The sequence below is a fragment of the Lepidochelys kempii genome, chromosome 14 (genome assembly GCF_965140285.1).
Source record: "Lepidochelys kempii isolate rLepKem1 chromosome 14, rLepKem1.hap1, whole genome shotgun sequence".
NCBI classification, from domain to species: Eukaryota; Metazoa; Chordata; order Testudines; family Cheloniidae; genus Lepidochelys; species Lepidochelys kempii.
In genome coordinates this window covers 38,871,688-38,895,889 of record NC_136393.1, presented here as the reverse complement: position 1 = coordinate 38,895,889, position 24,202 = coordinate 38,871,688, and the positions used below count along the sequence as shown (strand labels likewise).

General features: G+C 46.9%; 1 pseudogene; it reads left to right on the top strand.

Annotated features, from left to right (window-relative positions):
* Nucleotides 1-980: 980 nt before the first annotated feature.
* LOC140897505 (zinc finger protein RFP-like) lies at nucleotides 981-23,730 on the top strand (annotated as a pseudogene).
* Nucleotides 23,731-24,202: the final 472 nt, after the last annotated feature.

Genomic DNA, 24,202 nt, shown 5'->3' with positions numbered 1-24,202 from the left:
TCCAAGGCGGGACTCCTTACCAGGTGACCTCATCACCTGACCTTGCAGGGTCAAAGCAGCATCCCAGGAAGCTTCTCCGGAAGGCAGGAGATTAGTGTCTTGAAAGTTCTATTGTCCTTCTTAATGGCCCATCCAGGCTGATTGCCGACTGTCTGGTGGGTGTTCCCCCAAATACACACACAGTTGTAATTGTTACATAGTCAATATTCCTAACTTCAGATACAGAAACGATACATGTATACAAATTGGATAAACACATTCAGTAGATCATAACCCGTTCAATGATACCGCACATGACCCATCTTGCATAAAACATATCTTAGCTATGCCATAGTCATATCATAACAATATTTCTGTGAAAAATATGGGATGTAACGTCACACAAGGCCATGCCCACCCACCCTCTCCCCCTCCTGAGTGTATCTTACATCTCTGCAGGGATCAGGCAGCAACTTCCTTCCCCATTTCAGCCCCTGCCTCTCGGAGTGCGTATCCAGCACTCGCCCTCAGTGTTTTTGTGGATAGATACTGATCATTTTCTTTGATTAAAGAACAAGAAAATCTCATGACAAAGGCTAGGGAAACGTGAAAAGAAAATCAAAAGGACTATTTTGGTAAGTGCTCATTTGTCTTTTGAGGACCCTTCCCTGGCGCAGGCACCCCCAAGAGATATGAGGCCTCACCCACCCATCCACCAACCACCTGCTGCTGCTGCCTGCCTACCTGCACTACACCTCTCCCCACAAAGGGGTGGGGAAGTGAGGAGGGACGCTGTGAGCAAGCGGCGGGCATGAGGGTCAGTGGAGGGGGGGGAGTGAGGCAGCTCAGCTGGGCACTGAGGTATTTGGTAGCTGGTATTGGACCTATTCCTGGGGCAATAGAGAATTTAATCCTCCAAGGTCTGGGAAGCTACAACCATTCACTAGAATAAAATTCATTTTAGAAAAAAAAAAACAAAACAAATATGAACAAACTCCATCATGAGTAACACTGGGGTCTTCTTCAGATGTGAGAGGGAGAAGTTTCAGAACCCAGTGGCCTTTTCTTCTGAACTGAAATGGGGAATCTGGGAATCTTCTCAAAATTCTCCAGTTCTGGCCACCACAGTGAAGAAATTCAAAGGTAATAAACAGTCACCTGGGGAATTTTGTAACATATATTACTCTGTTAATTGACAGAGGTGGGAAAATCACTCAGGGAAAATGATTGTGGATTGAGATGGTCAGCTAATCATTTGGAGCCTATGAATTCCCTACTCAGGTCTCAATACAGCATATACACACTGGATTAGGGTTTGGGGGTTGTCATAAATATAAAGGGAAGGGTAAACCCCTTTAAAATCCCTCCTGGCCAGAGGAAAACTCCTCTCACCTGTAAAGGGTTAAGAAGCTAAAGGTAACCTCGCTGGCACTTGACCAAAATGACCAATGAGGAGACAAGATACTTTCAAAAGTTGGGAGGAGGGAGAGAAACAAAGGGTCTGTGTGTTTGTCTTTATGCTGCCTTTGCGGGGGATAGACCAGGAATGGAGTCTTAGAACTTTTAGTAAGTAATCTAGCTAGGTACGTGTTAGATTATGATTTCTTTAAATGGCTGAGAAAAGAATTGTGCTGAATAGAATAACTATTTCTGTTTGTGTATCTTTTTTGTAACTTAAGTTTTTGCCTAGAGGGGTTCTCTATGTTTTGAATCTAATTACCCTGTAAGGTATCTACTATCCTGATTTTACAGAGGGGATTTCTTTACTTCTATTTACTCCTATTTCTATTAAAAGTCTTCTTGGAAGGAAACTGAATGCTTTTTCATTGTTCTCAGATCCAAGGGTTTGGGTCTGTGGTCACCTATGCAAATTAGTGAGGCTTTTTATCCAACATTTCCCAGAAAGGGGGGGTGCAAGTGTTGGGAGGATTGTTCATTGCTCTTAAGATCCAAGGGTCTGGGTCTGTAGTCACCTAGGCAAATTGGTGAGGCTTTTTACCAAACCTTGTCCAGGAAGTGGGGTGCAAGGTTTGGGGAAGTATTTGGGGGGAAAGATGTTTCCAAACAGCTCTTCCCCAGTAACCAGTATTTGTTTGGTGGTGGTAGCGGCCAATCCAAGGACAAAGGGTGGAATATTTTGTACCTTGGGGAACTTTTTGACCTAAGCTGGTAAAGATAAGCTTAGGAGGTTTTCATGCAGGTCCCCACATCTGTACCCTAGCGTTCAGAGTGGGGGAGGAATCTTGACAGGGGTTTTCCTTTCTTTTCAGCAATAAATATTAACCTTCACCTGAGCTTCTTCCAGAATTCACTGTTTTTTAAGTATGTCTGTTTGAGGTTTTTTCCCTGCAAGTCCTCCTCTGTCACCCTTAGTCCCTCTCTTGCTTTAGAGAGTCTCCATCTTTTATCCTTCTGAGCTGGAGATACTGGGTATGTCTACACTAGACTATAAGCACAGGGTTTAAACTCCAGCTCAAGACTAACCCCCACCCATCTCCACACAAATCACACTAGCCCATCATTCAGACACAAGGACTCAGAACCCCACAGGGATGGAGGATCCACACCTGGGTCAAGCTAGGACCCAGGGTTCAACCTTATTGCTTCGTAGTATAGACGCAGCCCCACTGGACTCATTCTCCATGAGTCTGCCAAAAGTATCCTATGGGGAAATGTGCTTTGTCCTCTAGACAGTCAGATTTGGTGGACACTCAAGTTTTTCCACACTGCATCAGGAACTAAGCACTAGAGCCAGCCACATTTTGGGAGGGTGCTAGGAAGTCTGGGATATGGGTTGTTAGAGTTGGGCCCACACAATGCAATGTAGATGCTGGAGCCCCAGGTTGGGACCCAGGGTTCAACAATTCCTAACCTGGGGTTACAAATGAGTGTAGACACTCAAGCCCTAGGTTAACAAACCCAGGGTCTGCTAACTTGAGTTCTACTGACCCTGGGCTTACATTGCAGTGTAGACACACCCAAAGAGACCACCAAATCTCTCAGGAAGGAGGAGTCAGCTGTACTGAGTACTAGTCGTACAGAAGCAGATTTAAGGTTGTTTGGATGTTATCAGTGAAAATGTTTCTGTTTATTGGTTTGTGTGGGAATTATGTGTTTCAGAGATGTTTATGTAACCTTAAGTAATTTTCTTAGTTTTTTTTATGTTTGGGGTTATTTTTTAGTCGTGTGTAATGATTTCTATTGATCTGAATTGCACTTAGCCACCTGAACTGTAAGTTAATGCAGTTTGTTTTCGTTTCATTTTACTGTAGTTTTGGAATCTTAATACTGTGAATATATTCATAAATGTGAGAACAGGACATTTACTCTATTTCACCTTTTTCTCCCTCAAGACTCACTGTCGTCCAGACAGCACTTGGACAAAGGTAAATGTCTGGGATCAAGTGAATGTTTTCATATGAATGATGGTGGCTCATCAGCAGCCCCACAGTTGAGGTTTTGTTTCAATTTTGCATTAGACAGGAGCCGAACCCTGTATTACTGGTGGCTACACCTGTCTTTGCCAAAAACAGAAACGGCGATTCTTTTCCTCTGTCATAATTTAGAATGTTTTAATAGTGGTTGGGGGCTGACCAGATGGGCTGGGGAGAGAAGGGCAGTGTGTCTCAGCAGAGATCAGAGAGTTTACAAATGAGCCTTTTAGAAAATCAGGTCTGATATCGAGCTTCTTTTTTGGAACTCTTTATGTACATATCGCATCCCCTGGCTACAATATTAGTGAACGCACAAGTGGTACAACGAAGATGGGGGGGAAAAGTTCAACATACAAAAATATAATGTTTCCATGCTGCAGTTGGTGAGAATCAGACAGTGATTCTGGCCCCTGTTGTTCCCAGCCACCCCTTTTCCCTCAGTCACAGACCATGTGGATATTCCCTGCTGACCTGCGGGAATATGGCTAGGAAGACGATATTTAGAAATTATTGTATCAACCACAGAGGGCGAACATTGAGCAGAAAAAAAGATGGCCGCTGCCCCAGTCATTGGGTTGGAGGGGCATGACTCTAGGATCCTCCCCTTCTAAAGGCTGGAATACCGCTGGCAGCCCACAATACTTGGTAAATTTTCCCACAACCACCTGCTGCAGAGAGCTGTGCCACGAGCGAGGCTGTCGGTACCTCTGGAGTCCCACAGTGCAGTGACACAGCAAAGGCGGGAGGACATGCTGTATAGAGCTAGGTGTAGGTGTGGCAGGTGCCGGTTCTCAAACAACCGTTCTGCAGGGTGGCCGGGCTGCACCATTGCAGGGATCAAGCACGTCAGGTGCTGCACTCCACAGTCTGTCACGGTGCTGCCTCCAGGTGCTGACTCGGACCAAAAGGAGTTTCCAGCCTCCCAAGAGTGACACAAGACAATGAAAAGGTAGGAAACACCTGTTTGGTGTGCAAAGTTCAGAATCAGCCCATTTCTGAGAACAATAAAAGGAAACTCTCTTCTCTGCAGAAGCCGCCAGGGCTGTTGTGAATCCAGCACAACTGCTCCCAGTTGTGAACTGACTTGTTCAGTGTGTCTAGATTATTTTAACGATCCAGTGTATCTAGATTGTGGGCACAATTTCTGCCAGGCCTGCATCACTCAGTGCTGGGAGGCACTGAGTACAAACTTCCCCTGTCCTGAGTGCAGAGAAACCTTTTCCCAGAGTGACAGGTTTCAGAGTAACAGCCGTGTTAGTCTGTATTTGCAAAAAGAAAAGGAGGACTTGTGGCACCTTAGAGACTAACCAATTTATTTGAGCATGAGCTTTCGTGAGCTACAGCTCACTTCATCGGATGCATACCGTGGAAACTGCAGCAGACTTTATATACACAGAGAGAATATGAAACAAACTTTTATTCTCTGTGTGTATATAAAGTCTGCTGCAGTTTCCACGGTATGCATCCGATGAAGCGAGCTGTAGCTCACGAAAGCTCATGCTCAAATAAATTGGTTAGTCTCTAAGGTGCCACAAGTACTCCTTTTCTTTTCCCAGAGAAACTTCAAACCAAACAGACAGCTAAGGAATATTGTAGAAGCTTCCAGAACACTTACACTGGAGCCAACAAAAGAACCAGAAGTTGGGACAGTGTGTGAAAAACACCAGAAGGCTTTAGATGTCTTCTGCCAAGAGGATCAAACACCCATTTGTTTGGTTTGTCATCTGTCCCAAGATCACAGAGAACACACTGTGGTTCCCATAGAGGAGGCTGCCCAGAATTACAAGGTAAGAAATCACGGGATGGTGTAAAAGCTGGAATAGCCAGGAATGGCATTTTAATAAAAAAATTATGGCAAAAAAGAGCAGTTACGGTTAGACACCCTTAGGAACAATACTTTAGCAATGAGAACAGACATATAACACACTGTTATTAAATTGTTCAGGTCCCAAAACATTTTTAATGCCAATAAGGACCCAGAAAAGTCAGTTCTGAATTGGCCCAGGGCTGAAATTTATACATGTAGCCAAGTACTAGTACAGTGGAACCGCTGCTGACCTGGGACACACATTCTGCTAGAAATGAAAAAATATCATGTGCACTTGTCATGAATCAGTGCAGCCACAGGAATTGCTGGATTTTCCTGAGAAAAGGCACATGAAGGGGGAGCGGGAAAGTCTCCTAGCTGAAATGGGCATATGAAAGAAGTGTATTCTTCAGTATTATCACCTCTTAAAAATACCAATAAATTCTGGAAGATCCAAACTTGCAGAGATTTCAGGGACCTGGCAATATTACACAAACCCTTCCCGGGGACAGTGAAGGTCATCCACATCACTAAGCATTGTGACTGATTCTGCTTTTCGGTTTTTCACACATTATTTTTTATTTCTTGTGTATTTTTGAGACATCACTCTCATATGTGCAGCTGAGACATTAGAGGCTGTTATTTTTCACTGGTAATTTTTAGAGAGGCCTAAATGTTTCTGCTCCACAACTTTTGACAGTACAGATGGCATTGTACAACCACGAGATCGCAAGGGATATTTTCTCATATTCCTATAGGGCACACATGGGTCAGGTGTTTCGTCTTGTCCCAAATAATGAACAATCACTTTGTCCACATTTCCATCAAGAACTTTATATCCGTATCTGTGACACAAAACCTCATCTGTATCGATCAGTCTTCGAAAATATCTCTTCCTTACCAGAGGCTGTCCCCGTTGGGAAAAGATGTCTTCCTTTGTGGATCCATTTATATTGATCACACCTCCAGTCATCTTTTTTGTCCTTTTGCCCTTCATAATGGTATGCAAGCAGCTGTCCATTGTTTGGCTTAGAGGCTGGAAGAGTGGATATTTTGTCTTTTATAGGATTTCTTAAAATGTCCAGAGCTTCTTGCAGTGAAAGTTTAAACTACACATACTGGAGGAAAAAAAGACTAAACAATCTATTTTATTGTATTTGTGCACCTGTGAATTTTAGGTTTTGTTAAATCTTCTGCAAAGCTTTGTGCAAATCAGATTAGAGTTACAGGTCAGACACACCACCGACTGGACAATTGTCGAGACGCAACCGATGATAGAATAGGATGATTAAAGTAGAATAATGTATTGCATTTAAGCAACACACACTTCCAACTTAGTGATTGGCAACAATGATGGGGACCTAGGAGGTTAGTGGCCTATTCTGAGCCTACTTATGTGCCATGCAATTGTACATAGGGGATTTCCACACCCTTTAAGCCGCTCTGTGCCTTCTCGACGCCGATTGAGAGCTACGTGCGGGGGGAATGTCAAGGTTCCAAACTGCAGAGAAGCAGAGGTGAAAACGGGGTGAAAACAGGTGTTCCCACAGGTACATGCGTTCTGAAGCAGCAAGAAGGAGTATTCATCTCCCTGGAATACCCACACTATCCTCCACACTGCCTGCTCCCTGACCCCATTTCTGTGGTAACATCTTAGGCTGGTGTTTTCAGTAGTGCTATGTTGCTCTCACTTGTATGACATGCATCATTTTTGTCCCCTGTGACACTTTGGAACCACTTTAGTACTAAAGCTAATTATCACCCGAAAACCCGGGTTAAAGACAAGTTTCTCATTAGCATTATATTAGTCTCACCTATATGTACAACTTTGGTCCCCTGAGCCACTTCCGAACTGACAGTTCAGGCTCCTGCTTCGTTTTAAAAATGGTTCTGGGCTGGAATGGGTTAATGACAGCTGTTAATCAGTTCTCATGACTAAAATAATGCTCCCAGTGTTCTCTGACCATTTCCGCTGAGTTGTTTTAAACCAATTTTCTTTATCAAAATGCCGTTCCAGACATTTCCCTTTATTTTGGTTCCATGAGCCACTTCGGAGCTGAGTCTGCTGGGTGGTTTTATTAATAAAGCTGTTTGCTAAACAGGTGGGTGTGTCAGTGGTTTTCTGTATTATAGCATTATTCTCAGTTAGTTGTATTATGTGTATCCCTTTGGTCCCCGACCACTTTTGGAACCGTGTGTTCCAGGTCCCTTTTTGTGTTCAAATAAAAGGTTCACAGTTAGAAACTGTTAATAACAGTGTGTAATTACGCAAAAAGAAAAGGAGTCCTTGTGGCACCTTAGAGACTAACACATTTATTTGAGCGTGAGCTTTCGTGAGCTACAGCTCATCCACTAACCCAGGAACCTATCCTTGCAACAAAGCCCGTTACCAACTGTGCCCACATATCTACTCAGGTGACACCATCATAGGGCCTAATCACATCAGCCACACTATCAGAGGCTCGTTCACCTGCACATCTACCAACGTGATATATGCCACCATGTGCCAGCAATGCCCATCTGCCATGTACATTGGTCAAACTGGACAGTCGCTACGTAAAAGAATAAATGGACACAAATCAGACATCAAGAATGATAACATTCAAAAACCAGTTGGAGAACACTTCAATCTCTTTGGTCACTCGATTACAGACCTAAAAGTGGCAATTCTTCAACAAAAAAACTTCAAAACCAGATTCCAACGAGAGACTGCTGAATTGGAATTAATTTGCAAACTGGATACAATTAACTTAGGCTTGAATAGAGACTGGGAGTGGATGGGTCATTACACAAAGTAAAACTGTTTCCCCATGTTTATTCCGACACCTCCACCCCCCACTGTTCCTCAGACTTTCTTGTCAACTGCTGGAAATAGCCCACCTCGATTATCACTACAAAAGGTTCCCCCCCGCCCCCCCAACTCTCCTGCTGGTAATAGCTCACCTTAAGTGATCACTCTCCTTACAGTGTGTATGATAACACCCATTGTTTCATGTTCTCTGTGTATATAAATCTCCCCACTGTATTTTCCACTGAATGCGTCCGATGAAGTGAGCTGTAGCTCATGAAAGCTTATGCTCAAATAAATTGGTTAGTCTCTAAGGTGTCACAAATACTCCTTTTCTTTTTGCAAATATAGACTAACACGGCTGCTACTCTGAAATCTGTCAGCGTGTAATTAGTCAGTTCTCATTAATTAAAATATTGTTCTGAAGTGTCTGTAACAGTAATCATTGTTTTTTCAACAATTTTGTTTATTAAGATGTGTTTCTGGCATATTTTTGTTCCCTGTGTCTCTTCAGAACTGAGTGTTCTGGGCAGTTTTATTTATAAAGCTAGCCGGAGCTTGGAACAGGCACCTAAAGGTGGCTTCAGCAAAGGTTTTCTGTAGTGTTTTCAGTTAGTTGTATTACGTGTATAGTCGCATGCTGTGACAGTTTTAGTAAGGCATGCAACAACTTATCTGCATGTCCCCGCCAGGAGTAGAGATTAAAGAAACCCCTAAAACAACCCAGTTCCTACTTCTCTGCCTCCTCCCCCTCAGAGTCCAGCCAGGGGGCAAGAAACTCACAACCCCTCCCCCCAAGAGCCCAGCTGTGGAGCCCTCCCCGGCCCAGACACTCACACCCCGTCTCCCCCAGAGGCTAGCTGCGACATTCCCCCCGGCCCAGACACTCACAGACCCTACCTCTCCAGAGCCCAGGGATCCAGAAGGAGAAACAGCCTGATGCTGGGTCCTGGGCTTGCACAGAGTTTCCTGCTTGCTGCTGCTCCCTTCCTTCCCTCAGGGCATGCTGGCAACTGCAACAGCTGCTGGGAACACTCCAGTTCCCTCCCACTCTCCCTGGCATTGTCTTCTATTTGCAAGCTGGGCTCTGCCAAGTCCAGCAGCCACTAGTGGCGGCCAACATCTCTGCAGCCCATTTCTGTGGGGAAAAAAGGAAATTTTGCATGCCCAACATTAATTTCTGCAAAATTCTGCATTGCGCAGTGGCACAGACTTCTCCTAGGAGTACAGTGTGTTATGAATCTGTTCTCATTACTAAAATATTGTTCTTAACTGCCTGTAAAGGTACCTGCTGGTTTTTGCAACAATTGTATTGACTAAAATGTTGTTCTGGGTCTTTCTGGCTCGTTCCAGCTTTTATATCATCCCTATATTTCTAGGCATGCACACTGCAGTGCTGCTTCCCTCTAGGCATCCGGATGTCTATTTCCCACCTAAGCCCTAGAGCAATTCACAGTCTGGAGGAAGATAGGCCTAAGTAGAGTTTGGGGCCCAACCTGGTAAGTGGCCTGTGAGCACACCTGCCAGATCAGGTCCCACAAGTTAGTACACACAGGCAGCCTTCCCTCCTAACTTTTAGCCCAGGGGTTAGGGTACTCCCCTGGGAAGTAGGAAACACTGGTTCAAGTCCCTCTTCCACTTGATGAGGAGAAGAGATTCGAACACGGATCTGCCATCTCTCAGGTGAGTGCCCTAACCATGGGCTATTGCAGTGGTTCTCAACTGTGGCCCACCGGTTGTTCAGGGAAAGCCCCTAGCAGGCCAGGCCAGTTTGTTTACCTGACACGTCGACAGATTCGGCCGATCGCAGCTCCCACTGGCCATGGTTTGCCGCTCCAGGCCAATGGGGGCTGCAGGAAGCGGCGCGGGGCGAGGGATGTGCTGGACGCCCTTCCTGCAGCCCCCATTGGCCTGGAGCGGCAAACCGTGGCCAGTGGGAGCTGCGATCGGCCGAACCTGCGGATGTAGCAGGTAAACAAACCGACCCGGCCTGCTAGGGGCTTTCCCTGAACAACCGGTGGACCACAGTTGAGAACCACTGGGCTATTGTGATGTGGGGCTCTCTCCCTCTCCCCTGTAGAAGCTATTCCACTGGGGATAAAAAGTAATTTGGGCCAAAGAGAGAGAGAGAATGAGAATGACTGTATAGTCATGTGGTTAGAGCACTCACCCATTTTATTATGTATTTGATATTCTTGCAAATATAAACAAATGGGGGGAAATTCTCCAAAAACAATCAAAACTATACCAGTTTTTCTTTTGTTAGGACCAAATTTGGAGCCTTGTGGAGATTCTGAAGGAAGAGAGAGAAGATATTCTGTCATTTAAACTGAGTGGGGAAAATAAAAGCCATGAACTCCTGGTAGGTGCCGTTATTACTCAGAAGCAAATGCGCACAGGGACATTATCAAGACACTGCTTAGTCTGAGTAACATAAGAGGAATAGTGAGTAACATGTTCTCGTCCGTGAAAGATAACTTATTTATTCTCATTGTAAAGGAAAACTGTTCTGCTTTAATTGAGAGTAAGCAGGAAAATGCAGCATTAAAGAAAGTTTTAATAATCCAAATATCTTCACTGATAATTCAAGTGTAATTTGTTTGCGTAACAGTAGTTTCTCCTTTAGTCTTTCAACTAAAGCTGGTTGAAATTTTTCAACCAAAAAAAGCTTCCTGCAGATAAAAGGGGTTTAGTAGAAAACAAGTTTTTTTTCATGGGCAAAAGACACTTGCAACAAATTTTTCAATTTGTTGACGGGAAATTTCAAAATGAAACAAACATTTTTGTGTCATTTCAAACTGAAATTTTCATTCTGCTTTTAAAAAGCTGAGAAATTTTAAAACTTTCATATTTGTTTTTTATCTTTCTTTCCCTTTTTAGTCCTTTTTTCTACTGAGTGCACTAAAATGAATAATTTCCAGGGGTTTTTCCCCTTAGTTTTTCCTTTTTCTTTTTGCCACTTTTTCAAAAATGGGAGATCTTTTGAAGAGGTACACAGAGGACGTACTAAAAAGAAAAATGGGGGGGGGGGAATGAACATTATTTTGTTCCATTTTGGGAAAAGGGAAAAAGAAAAATGACATTTTTCAAAAGTTATTTCAAGATATTTTTCAAACAAATCAAAAGTTCCATTTGGAAACTGAGAAATAGAAACAACTTTGACATTTCAATTATTTTTTGCAAATTCCCCGCCCCCCCCAATATTTTGGCCAGCTGTACTTTCAACAGAGATAACCACAGCTGGACAATCAGTGCAGCTGCTATAGGAATCTGCTGTCCCAGAGGAGGAGGCTCACTTACTGCTTAAAACAAAGCACAAGGAAGTAATTGGAAAGACTTCAGTTCAGTGAGCTCTGGAACAGGCGCTTAATGGTATCACTACTAGACAGTGCCATGAAGAAGATCTGGGTTCCAAATCTGGTCTGATTTCCTTGCTCCTAGAGATTCAGGGGCCAGAGAGTGCTCCAGAAACAGCATGAATTGGTAGACTTCTGTCCAGTTCACATGCACTCGTTCCTAAGCAACCTGCAAATTCAGATTTGCATGTGCAAAAAAGGGGTCTTCCCAGCAATTTGTGTTCCCCAGTTCAAGTCGAGTGCTTCTTTTTTGGGTTCTACTGTTTCCTCTACTAAAATAATCCTTGCCAGTCCAGTTCTGAATCCCACATCTGCTATGCTTCCTGTTATTAGAAGGATCTGGTTTTCTAGAAGCCACTGATCATAGATTATCCGAATCATGCAAGGAAAATTCATATTCTAAACACCAGTTATGACTCTTGAAAATCTATTGGAAAAACTTCAGTCTACTGAGCAGAGTATGTTTTCCATAAAATGTCAGAAGTTAAATTCTGTGGGGTTGCAAGGGCATGCTGCCACGTGCATAAAGTGTCCCGTGACTCGCTCCGTAGTCTTGTCCTTGACCTGTGCTTTTCCTGTTTGTATCTCCTCATTTCAGAAACAGCTAGAAACTGAGAAGCGGAAGATTGTCTCTGAATTTCAGCAACTGCGGCAACTTTTGGAGGAACAAGAGCGACTCCAGCTGGACGAGCTGAATAAGGAAATTGAAAAGGGGAGGGCTGAGTATGTTGCCAAATTATCTGAGGAAATATCTTCTCTCAGTTCCCTGATCACTGAGATGGAGCAGAAGTGCCAGCAGCCAGCGAGTGAATTCCTGCAGGTCAGACAGTGTTAGAAACACCCCAGAATCTTTCACAGAGCAAGAAAGTCTCCGAACTCTTCACTTTTGGAGTGTAGGAGTGAATGGTCGGAACATATAGTATTGCTAAAATATACATTATTTTTCCTTAAGGGCTTGATAAAGTGCCCACTAAGTTAATGGAAATATACTTCTTGAGTACAACGAGCATTGGATCGAGCCCTAAATGAAAAGAAATTCTTCTTTTGAATTCTAGTGGGAGAAGACTCCTCCAAAAATGGCAAACTCCGAACTCTGTTCTCCCTGTCTCATAATGCAAAACAAAGGGAAATTCAATACAATTAGAAGGTGACAAATTCAAAACTGATGCAATGAACGCTTTTTCACACATCACGTAATTAGACTGTGGGACTGATTGCCACCGGATGTCGTTGAGAACAAGCATTTAGCAAAACGCAAAACTCAAAAAGTGATCAGATATTTATATGGATAACAAGAATATGCCGAGTGATATTAAACCTCATACTTCATTGCTTTAGCCAGTCGCTAACTGTTAGGGAGAAGGATGAGAATATAGGAGGAAGATTATCTTACACCTTCCTCCAAACCATCTGGCACTGTCCACCTTTGGAGACAGAATACTGATTCGATGGCCCTCTGGTCTGAGCCCAGTCTGGCGTTTCCTGCGTTCCAAATGCTAACTCCAAAAGATTAAAGATGGAACCAGTCTTTAATTATGGAAATAGCTAAGATTGAAGCTAAGATTCCATTTAAAGCCTGATCTTGCCACTTTTCCTGCATATCACAAAAAGGGAAAATATTGGCCTTAAAATTGATACATGAGGTCTGAGGCTGTGGTGATTTTGTCTGCCAGAACTGAAGTTAGTTAGGGAAGCTGTTCATTACTTATGGTAGCCTGAAAGTAAGTCGTCGTTAGAATTCCAAAAGCCTTCTAATGATTTTGCTCTTCAAAAAAAAAAAAAAAAAAAAGAAGGAAAAAAACCGTAGCATCCTGGACTTCTCTAGATGTTATCTAGGGTCAAATTCTCTGTTGCAACCAGTATCTGCTGTGGGCAGCATTCTTCACTCCTCAAGTTTCCTGCATTGAACCTGGGGTGTAGGATAGTGATTGGCCCTGGGTTACTCTGTACCCCACACCCATTGTTCTCACCCAGCCCCAACTTCCTGTGGATGTCAAGAAGTCCACAGGATGGGCATTCAGAATGCTTGTGGGAGAGTGGGCAGAGAGTTGACAGCATGGGGGCAAAACAGCATGGGGGGACATGCCTCCCTCTGGACCCACTGGAGTCTGCTGGAGGGGATCTTCCCCAAACCTGTGACTGTTCAGAAGATCCTTGTTCAGCACCTTGCAAGACCGAGCCCTCTGATTCCATATGCCAGCTGGTTATCCAAATGTTGTTACACAAAGAGCTTGTGTGTCTCCATATACAAACTTCCTGGGCCCAGATCCTGCAGTCAGAGCACTTATCCAAAAGAACAAAGGCAACACATTTAATGTTTTTGTTTGCATTAATAAATGACAAATACTTTCTCTTTGAACCTCAAACTGTGAAGACAAAGTGAGTCCCCTCCAGAGCAGGAGGGATCGTTAGTATGAGATATGGGACTGAATTTCCTTTTATTTTTCTCCTCCAGGACATCAAAGACATCTTGAGCAGGTAGGTGGCTCCTTGTCACTCTCCCTTTCACTTCCCAATGCAGGGAAGGGATTTTAAACATGAGACGTGGCTCCCCATGGTCCAACAGTGCAGAGTGTGGGGTTGGTTCCCAATCTCTCTCCATTAAATCTAATCTTGGGGCTGTTGTCATTTTGACTAGACTCCAGAATAGAGCAGCCTGAGATAAGAGCTATTTACCTACAAACCAGGTATTGATTTGTAGTGTCGCTGGTGGAATGGGGACCTCAGAAGATTGGGTGTGGAGAAACACTCCAGACTCCACCTAGGTTGGTAGGAATGGAAAGTCAGGGCCATCTGACGACTATTCAATGAGCTGTTTATTAATTGTTTCTTATTATGAAGTGAGCTCTGTCAGTGTGCTTGGCGTAGCAACAGATATGATGGAAGAGACTTTCCCTGCTCTCAGGAGTATATAATTTGCTATTATCACTAGTATTGGCTCAAAGCCAAATCGGGTCCCAACATGCTGGGCGTTGCACAGACACATAGAAAGACAGTCCCTGCCCCAAATAGTTTACAGTCTAAATCGGGGATCGGCAACCTTTGGCATGTGGCCTGCCAGGGAAAGCCCCTGGCGGGCCGGGCCAGTTTGTTTACCTGCCGCATCCGCAGGTTCGGACGATTGCAGCTCCCACTGGCCGTGGTTCACTGTCGCAGGCCAAGGGGGGCTGCGGGAAGGTTATCCAGCACATCCCTTGGCCCGCGCCACTTCCCGCAGCCCCCATTGGCCTGGGACAGTGAACCGTGGCCAGTGGGAGCCGCGATCGGCCAAACCTGCGGACGCGGCAAGTAAACAAAGTGGCCCGGCCTGCTAGGGGCTTTCCCTGACGGGACGCGTGCCAAAGGTTGCCGATCCCTGGTCTAAATAGACACAAGAGACAAAGGGCGGAGGGAGGAAGGATTAAAATCAATTTAAGGGGACATTCAATAAAGACAAAGTACTGCACTTTGGAAGGAAAAATCGAATGTACAACTATGAAATGGGGAATAACTGGGTAGGCAGCAGTACTGCAGAAAAAGATCTGGGGGTTAAAGCGGATCACAAATTGAACGAGTCAGCAGTGTGATGCTCTTGTGAAAAAGGCAAATGTCATTTTGGGATGTTGTCACAAGTTGCTGTATTCACCGCAGGTGGTGTCTCCTCCTGGCTGTTCTGGGGATTTAGCTCTCTTCCAGGTCCAACACCACCTCTTGCAGTCTCTTCCCCCCCCCCCCCCACTGCTCTCTCTCATTCTGCAGCCTCATCTCTCACTCCAAGAGCTGCAGCTTCCTCTTCATGACTCAGCCCTCCAGCCAGATCACTAAATGGTTTCCCCTTCTGGCGTATAGTGTCTCACTGGTCCCACTGTCCAGGCAATGTCACTCCATCAGTGGCTAGGGGAACTCGAGCCCACCCACTGCTCCAGGTTCTAGCCCACATGCAGGCAAGGTCTGCTCTGAACATGGGCTGCTTCCTACTCGCATCCCATAGGCTTTCATCTCCACCCTTCTCTCTTATAGGGGTTAGACATGACCCTTGCAGGCCCTTCTAACCCTAGGATTCTAAGTACTCCCTTTCTTCAGGGCCATGCTCCTAGCATGCTATTCTTTCCCTGGTTCCCTCTTTTTCGCTTTTGACTGCACAGAGGGTGGCTCCAGACTTCCTCACTGCAGCCAATTTCTGTTGCCAGCTTCCTGGCTTTATATTAGCTCAGCTCCCACCGGCTGAGCAGAGCTTCATCTTCTAATCAAGGGTTGCTTCTCTGGCCTAAACCGCTCATGTGTGGCCTGTCTCACTAATCTCCTCTTTCTCAGCTTCCCGCACTCTTTTTGAGGGCTGATGGTGAACACTCCACCACAGATGTCTTAACAGGAGTGTCACATGTAAGACACAGGAGGACGTTGTTCCACCCTTTCTGTCACGGTGAGGCCTCAGCTGGAATACCGTGTCCAGTTTGGGGCACCGCACTTTAAGAAAGATGTGGAAATATTGGCGAGAATTCAGAGGAGAGCAACAAAAATGATCAGAGGTTTAGAATGGATGAGCTGTGAGGAAAGGTTGAAATAAATGGGTATGTTTAGTCTAGAGAAGAGAAGACTGAGGGAGGGCCTGATAAGTCTTCAAATATGTATGAGGCTGTTATACAGAGAGTGGTGATCAGTTGTTCTTCAAGTCCAGAGAGGGCAGAACAAGAAGTCATTGGTTTAAGTAGCAACAAGGGAGATTTACATTAGTGTGACGGGGTTCCCGGGGTGCATCCTGGAGTGTGGGACTGCTGAGCCCTCCAAATCCCCAACCTGGGCTGCCTCTCGCAGTGTGATGCTGTTGTCAAGCTACAAGCCTCACAGGCACTGCGCTTACACAGACACCTATGGGCAGGGACACGCCCAACTGTGTTACATGAATCATCTCCCAGCCATTGATGAACCAGCAATAGAAAGGCACCAGCCAGTTCCCCCCCAGCTCCAGCCCTACCCCGCAGAACTGCACTGGCTTATGCTGCTCAAGGTTCCCTTGGACAGTGCAAGTTCATTAAGCAGTTTGCCACTCCCTCAGTGTGGAGTGAACACACACTAGCCTTTGTAGCTGAGAACCCCTGTGCTAGTGGACTGACTATTGTAAGGGTCCAAAGAACTAAATAAGAACATAAATTATCTTTTGAAATGGGTTAGTGGGTCTCACTCCAGGTCCTGGTAGAATGGGTATCTAAATCACCACAAGGATTGTCACTAATTATCTCCCTTAAATGGTGTACAGGATATAAGTCAGGTGATCCTGCTTACCCACACTCACAATACAAGATCAAGGCGGGATGTTCAGTGCAACTGAAGGTCAACTAGTGTAAAGCTGAGAAAAGGAAATACTTTTTTTTTACACAATTCATTATTAACCTGTGGAACTCATTGCCACATGGTATTACTGAGTTTCATAAATGCATAAAGTTGAAGGCCAGAAAGGACCATAAGATCATCACATTTGACCTCCTCTTTATCACAGCACTGACTTTCTCATTTCCCGGGGATGTTTGATCCCCGCTCTGCCCCAGGCCCTGCCCCCACTCCACTCCTTCCGCCCAGGCCCCACCCTACATCTTCCTGCCTTGCCCAGCCTCTTCCCGTCCTTGCTCCACCCCCTTCCCCCCAGCACATCCTGTCTGTTGCTGAACAGCTGATCGCCCGGTGGGTGGGAGGTGCTGATCGGCAGGGGGAAGAGCTGATCGGCAGGGCCAGCTAGCGGGTGGGAGGCACTGGCGGGTAGGGGGGGAAGCTGATCTGTGGGGCTGCTGGTGGGTGCTGAGCACCCACTGGTTTTTTTCCGTGAGTGCTCCAGCCCCAGAGCAACCCACAGAGTCAGTGCCTATGTATCACAGATCCTTAAATTTCACCCAGTTATTCCTCTATTCAACCCAATAACTTGTATTTGACTAAATCCTAACAAGTGTTGACTAAAGCACCTTCCAGAAAGCCATTCAGTCTTGATTTAAAGACATCAACAGACAGTAACACTTGAAGCTCCCTAAAAGTGTGTGGGGGGGGGCCACTGGTGCCCAAACCATGGCACCACTCCTGCTCTGCCTCTTCCCTAGAGACCCTACCACCTGCTTGCTCCTCTCTGCCTCCTCCCCCCATAACTTATCTTTAAGACAGGTAAAAAGCGAGAGAGCATAGCTCTCCTACTTTTAAAAGTGATGGGGCCATGGCCCGCCCTCTTCTGGTGCCCCGTCAAGAGATCATAGAATCATAGAATATCAGGGTTGGAAGGGACCTCAGGAGGTCATCTAGTCCAACCCCCTGCCCAGAGCAGGACCAATCCCAACTAAATAATCCCAGCCAGGGCTTTGTCAATGGAGATGGAGAATCCACCACTTCCCTTGGCAGTTTCTTCCAATGGTTAATCCACCTGCACTCTTAAAAATGTCTGTTTTATTTCCCATTTGACTTTCTCTGTCTTCAGCTTCCAGCAATTGGTCCTTGTTTTGCCTTTGTTTGCTAAATTGAGGAGCCCTTTAGTACCAAGTATATTCTCCCCATGAAAGTATTTATACCCCATACTCTAGTGCCAGGGTTCTCTCAGTGGAAGGCATTTTTACCAGCCCTCAAATCATTTTTGCGGGTCTTCTTTGAACCATCTCAACTTTTTCAACGTCCATTTTAAAATGGGGACACCAGACCTGGATGCAGTTTTCCAATATCGGTCTCACCAAAACGAAGGGGGAGCTTGTGGCGTCAAAGCTGGTATTGTACCTACTCCTGGGGCAATAGAGAATTTAATCCTCCAGGGTCTCCTGAGCTACAACCATTCACTAGAATAAAATTCATTTTAGTAAAACACAAATATGAAAGAACTCCACAAGGAGTAACACTGGGTTGTTCTTCAGATGTGAGAGGGAGGAGTTTCAGAACCCTGTGGCCTTTTCTTCTGAACTAAAATGGAGAATCTGGGAATCTTCTCAAAGAAATGCATCTCTGAAGACCATAATGAAGAAATTCAAAGGTAATAAACAATCATCTGGGGAATTTTCTCACCTATATTACACTGATAATTGACAGAGCTGGGGAAATCTCGTAGGGACAATGATTGTGGATGAAGATAGTCAACTAATCATTTGGAACCCAAGAATTCCCTACTCAGCTCTCAATACAGCAATACACACTGGATTAGGGTCCTAAATTCGGACTCCCTGGGCTTTTTCCTTTCTTAGCAGCTATGAACGTTAACCTTAGCTTGAGCTTCTTGCTGAATTAACTGTTTTTGAAGTATGTTTGTTTGGATTTTTTGTCTGCAAGTCCTCTTGTGTCATCATAGTCCCTCTCTTGCTTTAGAGCAGGGGTGGGGAACCTTTTTGCTATCATGGGCCACTGACCCACAGAAAAAAATCAATCGCAGGCCATTCACCCGCAGGGGGACAGAGAGGGGGTGTGGAGGCTTGGGGCATTGGAACAATTTTTACAGTCAGGGTGCTGAAAGCCAGTGGTCCCAAAGTTTTTACCTGGCACCCCCCTTACTCCTGTCTGTGCCCCCTCTCCCCAGAGCTGGAGCAAGACTGGGCCATGACTCCAGGGGCGGAGGGGGGAAGGGGCAGGATGTGGACAGGGGTAAAGGGGCTGAGGCTGGGACCACAGCTGGGGGCAGGAGCAGAGCCCCAGGTGCGGGGCCAGCAGACGGGAACCTGGCAGTAGCTGAGACCCCACATGTGGGGCCGGGGGCAGCAGCCAGCCAGGACCCTGGGCACAGAGCAGGCGGTTGGGAACCAGCGCAAAACCAGGGGGGTGTTGGAGCACCCTCCGCACTCCTAGTTCCCGCAGCTCTTCTCAGAGGCTCGGGGCTTCCCCCCCACGTCAGGGCAAGTAGGCGGGGAGGGGAGCGGCACTGCAGGCCGGAGGAAATTTAGCAACAGGCCGGATCTGGCCTGTGGGCCGTAGGTTCCCCACCCCTGCTTTAGAGATTCTCCACTTTTTATCCTCCTGAGCTGGAGATAATGAGACCACCAGGTCTTTCAGGAAGGATGATCCAGTTTTACTAAATACTAATGGTTCAGGGGCAGATTTAAAGCTGATTGCTAATCAGTGAAAAAGTTTCTGTGTATTGGTCTGTTGGTTTCAGAGGGTTTGTCTACACAGCAATTAAACATCTGTGGCTGGCCTCTGTCCACTGACTCAGGGTCACGAGGTTCGGGCTTGGGCTGGAACCTGGGCTCTGCGACCCGCTCCCATCACAGGGTCCCAAAGCCCAGTCTTCTGCCCAAGCCCGAGTATCTACACTGCAATTAAACAGCCCCATTGCCCGAGCCCTGCCAGCCAAGTCAGCAGGGGCAGCTGGTTTGTATAATTTTTGGTGGTGCCCAGAATGGGTCCAAGTCCTGTCCATCCCCCCACACCTGCCGAAGGCTCTGGGAGGGAGTTCAGGTGTGGGCTCTGTGCTGGGGCAGGGGTGGGGTATAGGAGGTGGTGCAGGCTCTGGGAGGGAGTTGGGGTGCAGGAGTGGGTTTGGGCTCTGGGAGGGAGTTTGGATGGAGGAGGGGGTTTGGGGTCCAGGCTCTGTGCTGGGGGAGGGGGTTGGGGTGCAGGAGGGGTGAGGACTCTGGGAGTGAGTTTGGGTGCGGGCTCTGGGCTGGGGCAGGGGGTTGGGGTGCAGGAGGGGGTGTGGGGTGCAGGCTCAGGGAGGGAGCTGGGGTGCAGGCTCTGGGCTGGGGCAGGGGTTGGGGGGTGAGAGAGGGTGAGGGGTGCGGCGCTTACCTCCCGAAAGCGACCCGCACACCCCTCTGGCAGTGGCTCCTAGGGGTCGGGGGGGGGGTCAGGGAGTCTCCATGCGCTGCTGCCCACAGGCACTGGCCCTGCAGCTCCCATTGGCTGGGAGCTGCGGTGTTGGCACTTGGGGCGGAGGAAGAGCACAGAAACACCCACCCCTGGGGCCGCAGGGACATGCCAGCCGCTTCCGGGAGTGGCACGGAGCGAGGGCGGGCAGGAAGCCGCCTTAGCCTTACTGCGCTGCTGGTGGCGGTGGCCAGGACCCCCCGGTCCCTTTTAAATCACCCGGGGGCAGCAGGCAGGGCCGGGAGATGCTCTGGGGAAGGTGTGTGGGGGCAGCAGGCAGGGCTGGGGAAAAACTTGGTCGTGAACATTGGTGGAGCTGGGCCCCCAGACCCTGAATATTCTTGGCTCATGGGCACCACAGGCCCATATAACTCGCTGCCCCTGCAAGTCAGTTGTCATGGGCCAGCCACAGGTGTTTAATTGCTGTATAAAACATCTCTGGCTATGTCATGTAACCTTAGGTAATGTGCTTTGTTTTTAATGTTTGTGGTTATTTTTTAGTGAGGTGTGTAATGGTTTGTACTGGTCTGAATTCCACTTAACCTCCTGAACTATAACTTAATAAAGTTTGTTTTCTTTTCATATTGCTTTTGTGTTAGAACATTAACAATGTGAATATATTCCGAAAGATGACAACATGACATTTAATCTTTTTCACCCATTTCTTCCTCTAGGTTTACTGTCGTCTAGACAGCAGTTGCACAAAGGTAAATTTCTCGTATCAAAGGGGGAGTGAAAACTTTCATATGAATTATGGTGGCTCATTGGCAGCACCATAGTTCAGGTTTTGTTTCAATTTTGCATTTGACGGGAGCTGATCACCGTATTACTGGTGGCTACCCAACTCTTTCCTAAAAACAGAAAAGTAGTTTCTTTTCTCTGTTATAATTTAGAATTTTTAACGATTGGTTGGGTTAACCCGATGGGCTAGGGTGCGGGAGAGGGGGTGAGCAGTGTATGTCCAGAGCGATCTAAGAGTTTAAAAATGAGCCTTTTGGAAACTCAGAGAGGAACATCTCATGTCATTTTCAGAACTCTTTATGCCCATACATCACAACCCCTGGCAATATTATTATTATTATGAGCAAATGCACAAGTGGTACAATGAAGAATGAGAAAATTCAACATACAAAAATATACAGTTCTGTTTTATCTCTCTACTTAATAAGTCAAAAGAAAAAATGTTAAAAATGTCAAAGGGGGTTAGATAGACATCACCTATCAGCAGACATGCCAACTCTCACGAACTAATCATGAGAGATGTGATTTCTAAGTAAAACTAAGCCTCACTCATGATCTCATGATAGAGCTGTGGCTGGAAAAAAAAATCTCGATATTTGAGAGCTCTAAAAATGAACTGATGGGGCAGTGACGACGGGGGCTGGGGGACTGAATTGAGGGGGGTTGGGTGGGGACAGAACTGATGGTGTCTGGGGGACAGGATTAATTGCTGGGCAGGAGATGGGCAGATGTGGCAGTGAGAGCTCCTGCAGCAGGAGTCAAAATCACCTTATCCAGTACACGTGGGAGAGTGGGCCACACTCATTGTCACATGCACACACCCTGGGGAGGGGCCAGGGGAGTCCAAACATCAAGAGACAGACCTAAAAATGACAATATACTCCTTTGAATAATGTCATGATTTTTGGGTCAATCTCATGAGATTTGATCTCTTGAAGTTGGCAATACTGTATTAGCCAATGTATAGCCTTGGGGCCATCGGTGTGGACAGGGCCGTCGCTACCCATATGCAAAGTACACAGCTGCATAGGGTACCAGGAAATTTGGCGCAGCTGGCAGCCCCTGCCCCAGCTCTTCCCCATGGCCCCTGCCTCTGCTCTGCCCCAGCCTTGCCTCTTCCCGCCCCCACTCCACCCCTTCCCCAAAGCCCCTGCTCTGCCCCACCCCCACCCCCGCCCCTCCCCTGCTCTGCCCCAGCCCTGTCCCCACTCCCCTGAGGACTGCAGCAGGGCTGGGCCTGCACTCACCGGCAGCAGGAAGTGCTAAGCTCGCTGATCTTTAGGAGGGAGGGGGCTCTGCAGGGAGAGGGGGGCTGTGAAAAGTTGTGTCACTGGACAGGGGGACTTTGGATTCCCTGTAATCTGCTGGGAGCCTTCGATGATGCTAGAATCTCTAATCACACATGTGGGGAGAGGTGGGTGCAGATGGGGAAAGATCCAGCCTGATTGTCAGGCCCTTTTATGCTGCTCTGTCAGAGCAAAGGGGCCTTAAGGTGCATGGAAACAGTCCCCAGAAAATAGCTCCGGTGGAAGGGAGCCACCCCAGTCCATGTGAAGTTGGCAGAGGGACTCTTCAGCAACTCTGCCTCCAGCCGTTATTGTAGGAGTGGGTTGCGGGCCATGCTGGGGGCCAGGGCCGTCACTAGGGGAGTCTGGGGTGGAAGTGACAGATTTATTTCTTCTGAGACCGACTGCGCCGGCCAATCACACTGGCCCGCAGGGCCCTCCAAAGCGCGGGGCCCGGAGCGGTTGCCCCGATTCGCCCTATCCAAGGGAGGGCAGACACAGACAGAATGCATTACACTATGGCTGTTCTCTGCTTTGCAGCCCTGAGGCCCCTGTAACTAGGGGCCAGGTACACTAAAGGAAGGACAAAGGTGGCTTAAAACCACCTCCCTCTATCCCCCCTTGTCTTTCCCCCAAGCACAAGGATGGAATAACTGAGACTCAGACTCTGGTTTGGGGGCCTGGCTCAGCGGAGCTGATCCTTTCACTTTGTCACTGAACTGGCTCTGTCAGGAGTGTGAATCCCCTGTGTGCATTGCTGAGATCTCAGCACTGCTCCCCATTCAGAGCTGGGTAAATCCTGGAGGGAGGAGATTCTCTGATTCACTCCCCAGCTGGGGCACGTTCTGTCACTGACACAATCAGACCCTCCCCCAGGGCTGTAGCTCACGAAAGCTCATGCTCAAATAAATTGGTTAGTCTCTAAGGTGCCACAAGTACTCCTTTTCTTTTTGCGGATACAGACTAACATGGCTGTTCCTCTGAATCCCCCAGGGCTGAGCTCTGCCCCTAACACTCTGATTCTCTCTCCCCAGTGAATGTGACTCTGGATCCAGACACGGCCCATCATGACCTCACCGTGTCTGCGGATAGGAAAAGTGTGAGATGGGGAGACACAGAGCAGGATCCGCCCGACAACCCTGAGAGATTTGACTCTCTGCCCTGTGTGCTGGGCTGTGCGGGATTCACCTCGGAGAGACATTACTGGGAGGTGGAGATGGAGGGGGAGGGAGTCTGTGTTGTGGGGGTGGCCAAAGAGTCTGTGAGCAAGAAGGGATGGATCAGCCTTAACCGCAAGGGGGGGATCTGGGCTGTGGAGTGCAGTGAGGATCAGTACCAGGCTCTCACATCCCCTGTGCAGCACATCGCCTTGTCCCCGAGCCAGGCACCCCGCAGGATCCAGGTTTATCTGGACTATGAACAGAGGCAGGTGGCGTTTTTTGATGCTGGTAACGGGGACCTGATCATCACTTTCCCGCCGGCCTCTTTCGCCGGGGAGAGAATCCACCCGTTCTTCTGGGTTGATCTTAGTGTGCGGCTCCTCTAGCCCCCACTCAGCTGATCTATATTGTTAGGATATAGATATTCAGGCCTGGCTGCAAAGGCTTATACTTTAAGAATTTAGGTGTATTCTTATCACTTAGCTAGTTATAGAGGTATAAAAGAAAGTCTGAGGCCCTGTTCTTTGGCTAAACAGCAAAGGCAGCCATAAACTAGGGAGTGTATGGTCACAACCTCGCATTCCAAACTAGTCACATTGAAATAAGGCAATCTGTGGCTGTTAGAAAGGCGAGAGATCAGATCACCTCTAGAGAAAGGGAAGAGCCCTAGAGGATGTAAAAGGAAGTTTAGTTTGATAGTTTTCTGTTCAGTAAGAACTCCTTATCAATAGACACAGCTGGGAAACCCTTATGTCTTTATAGATGTAGTTGTGAAATCCTCACTTCTGTATTGTTTTGTCATTATAGTTCCCACTTTGCTATTAGAAAAGAAGTATTTGTGGCACCTTAGAGACTAAC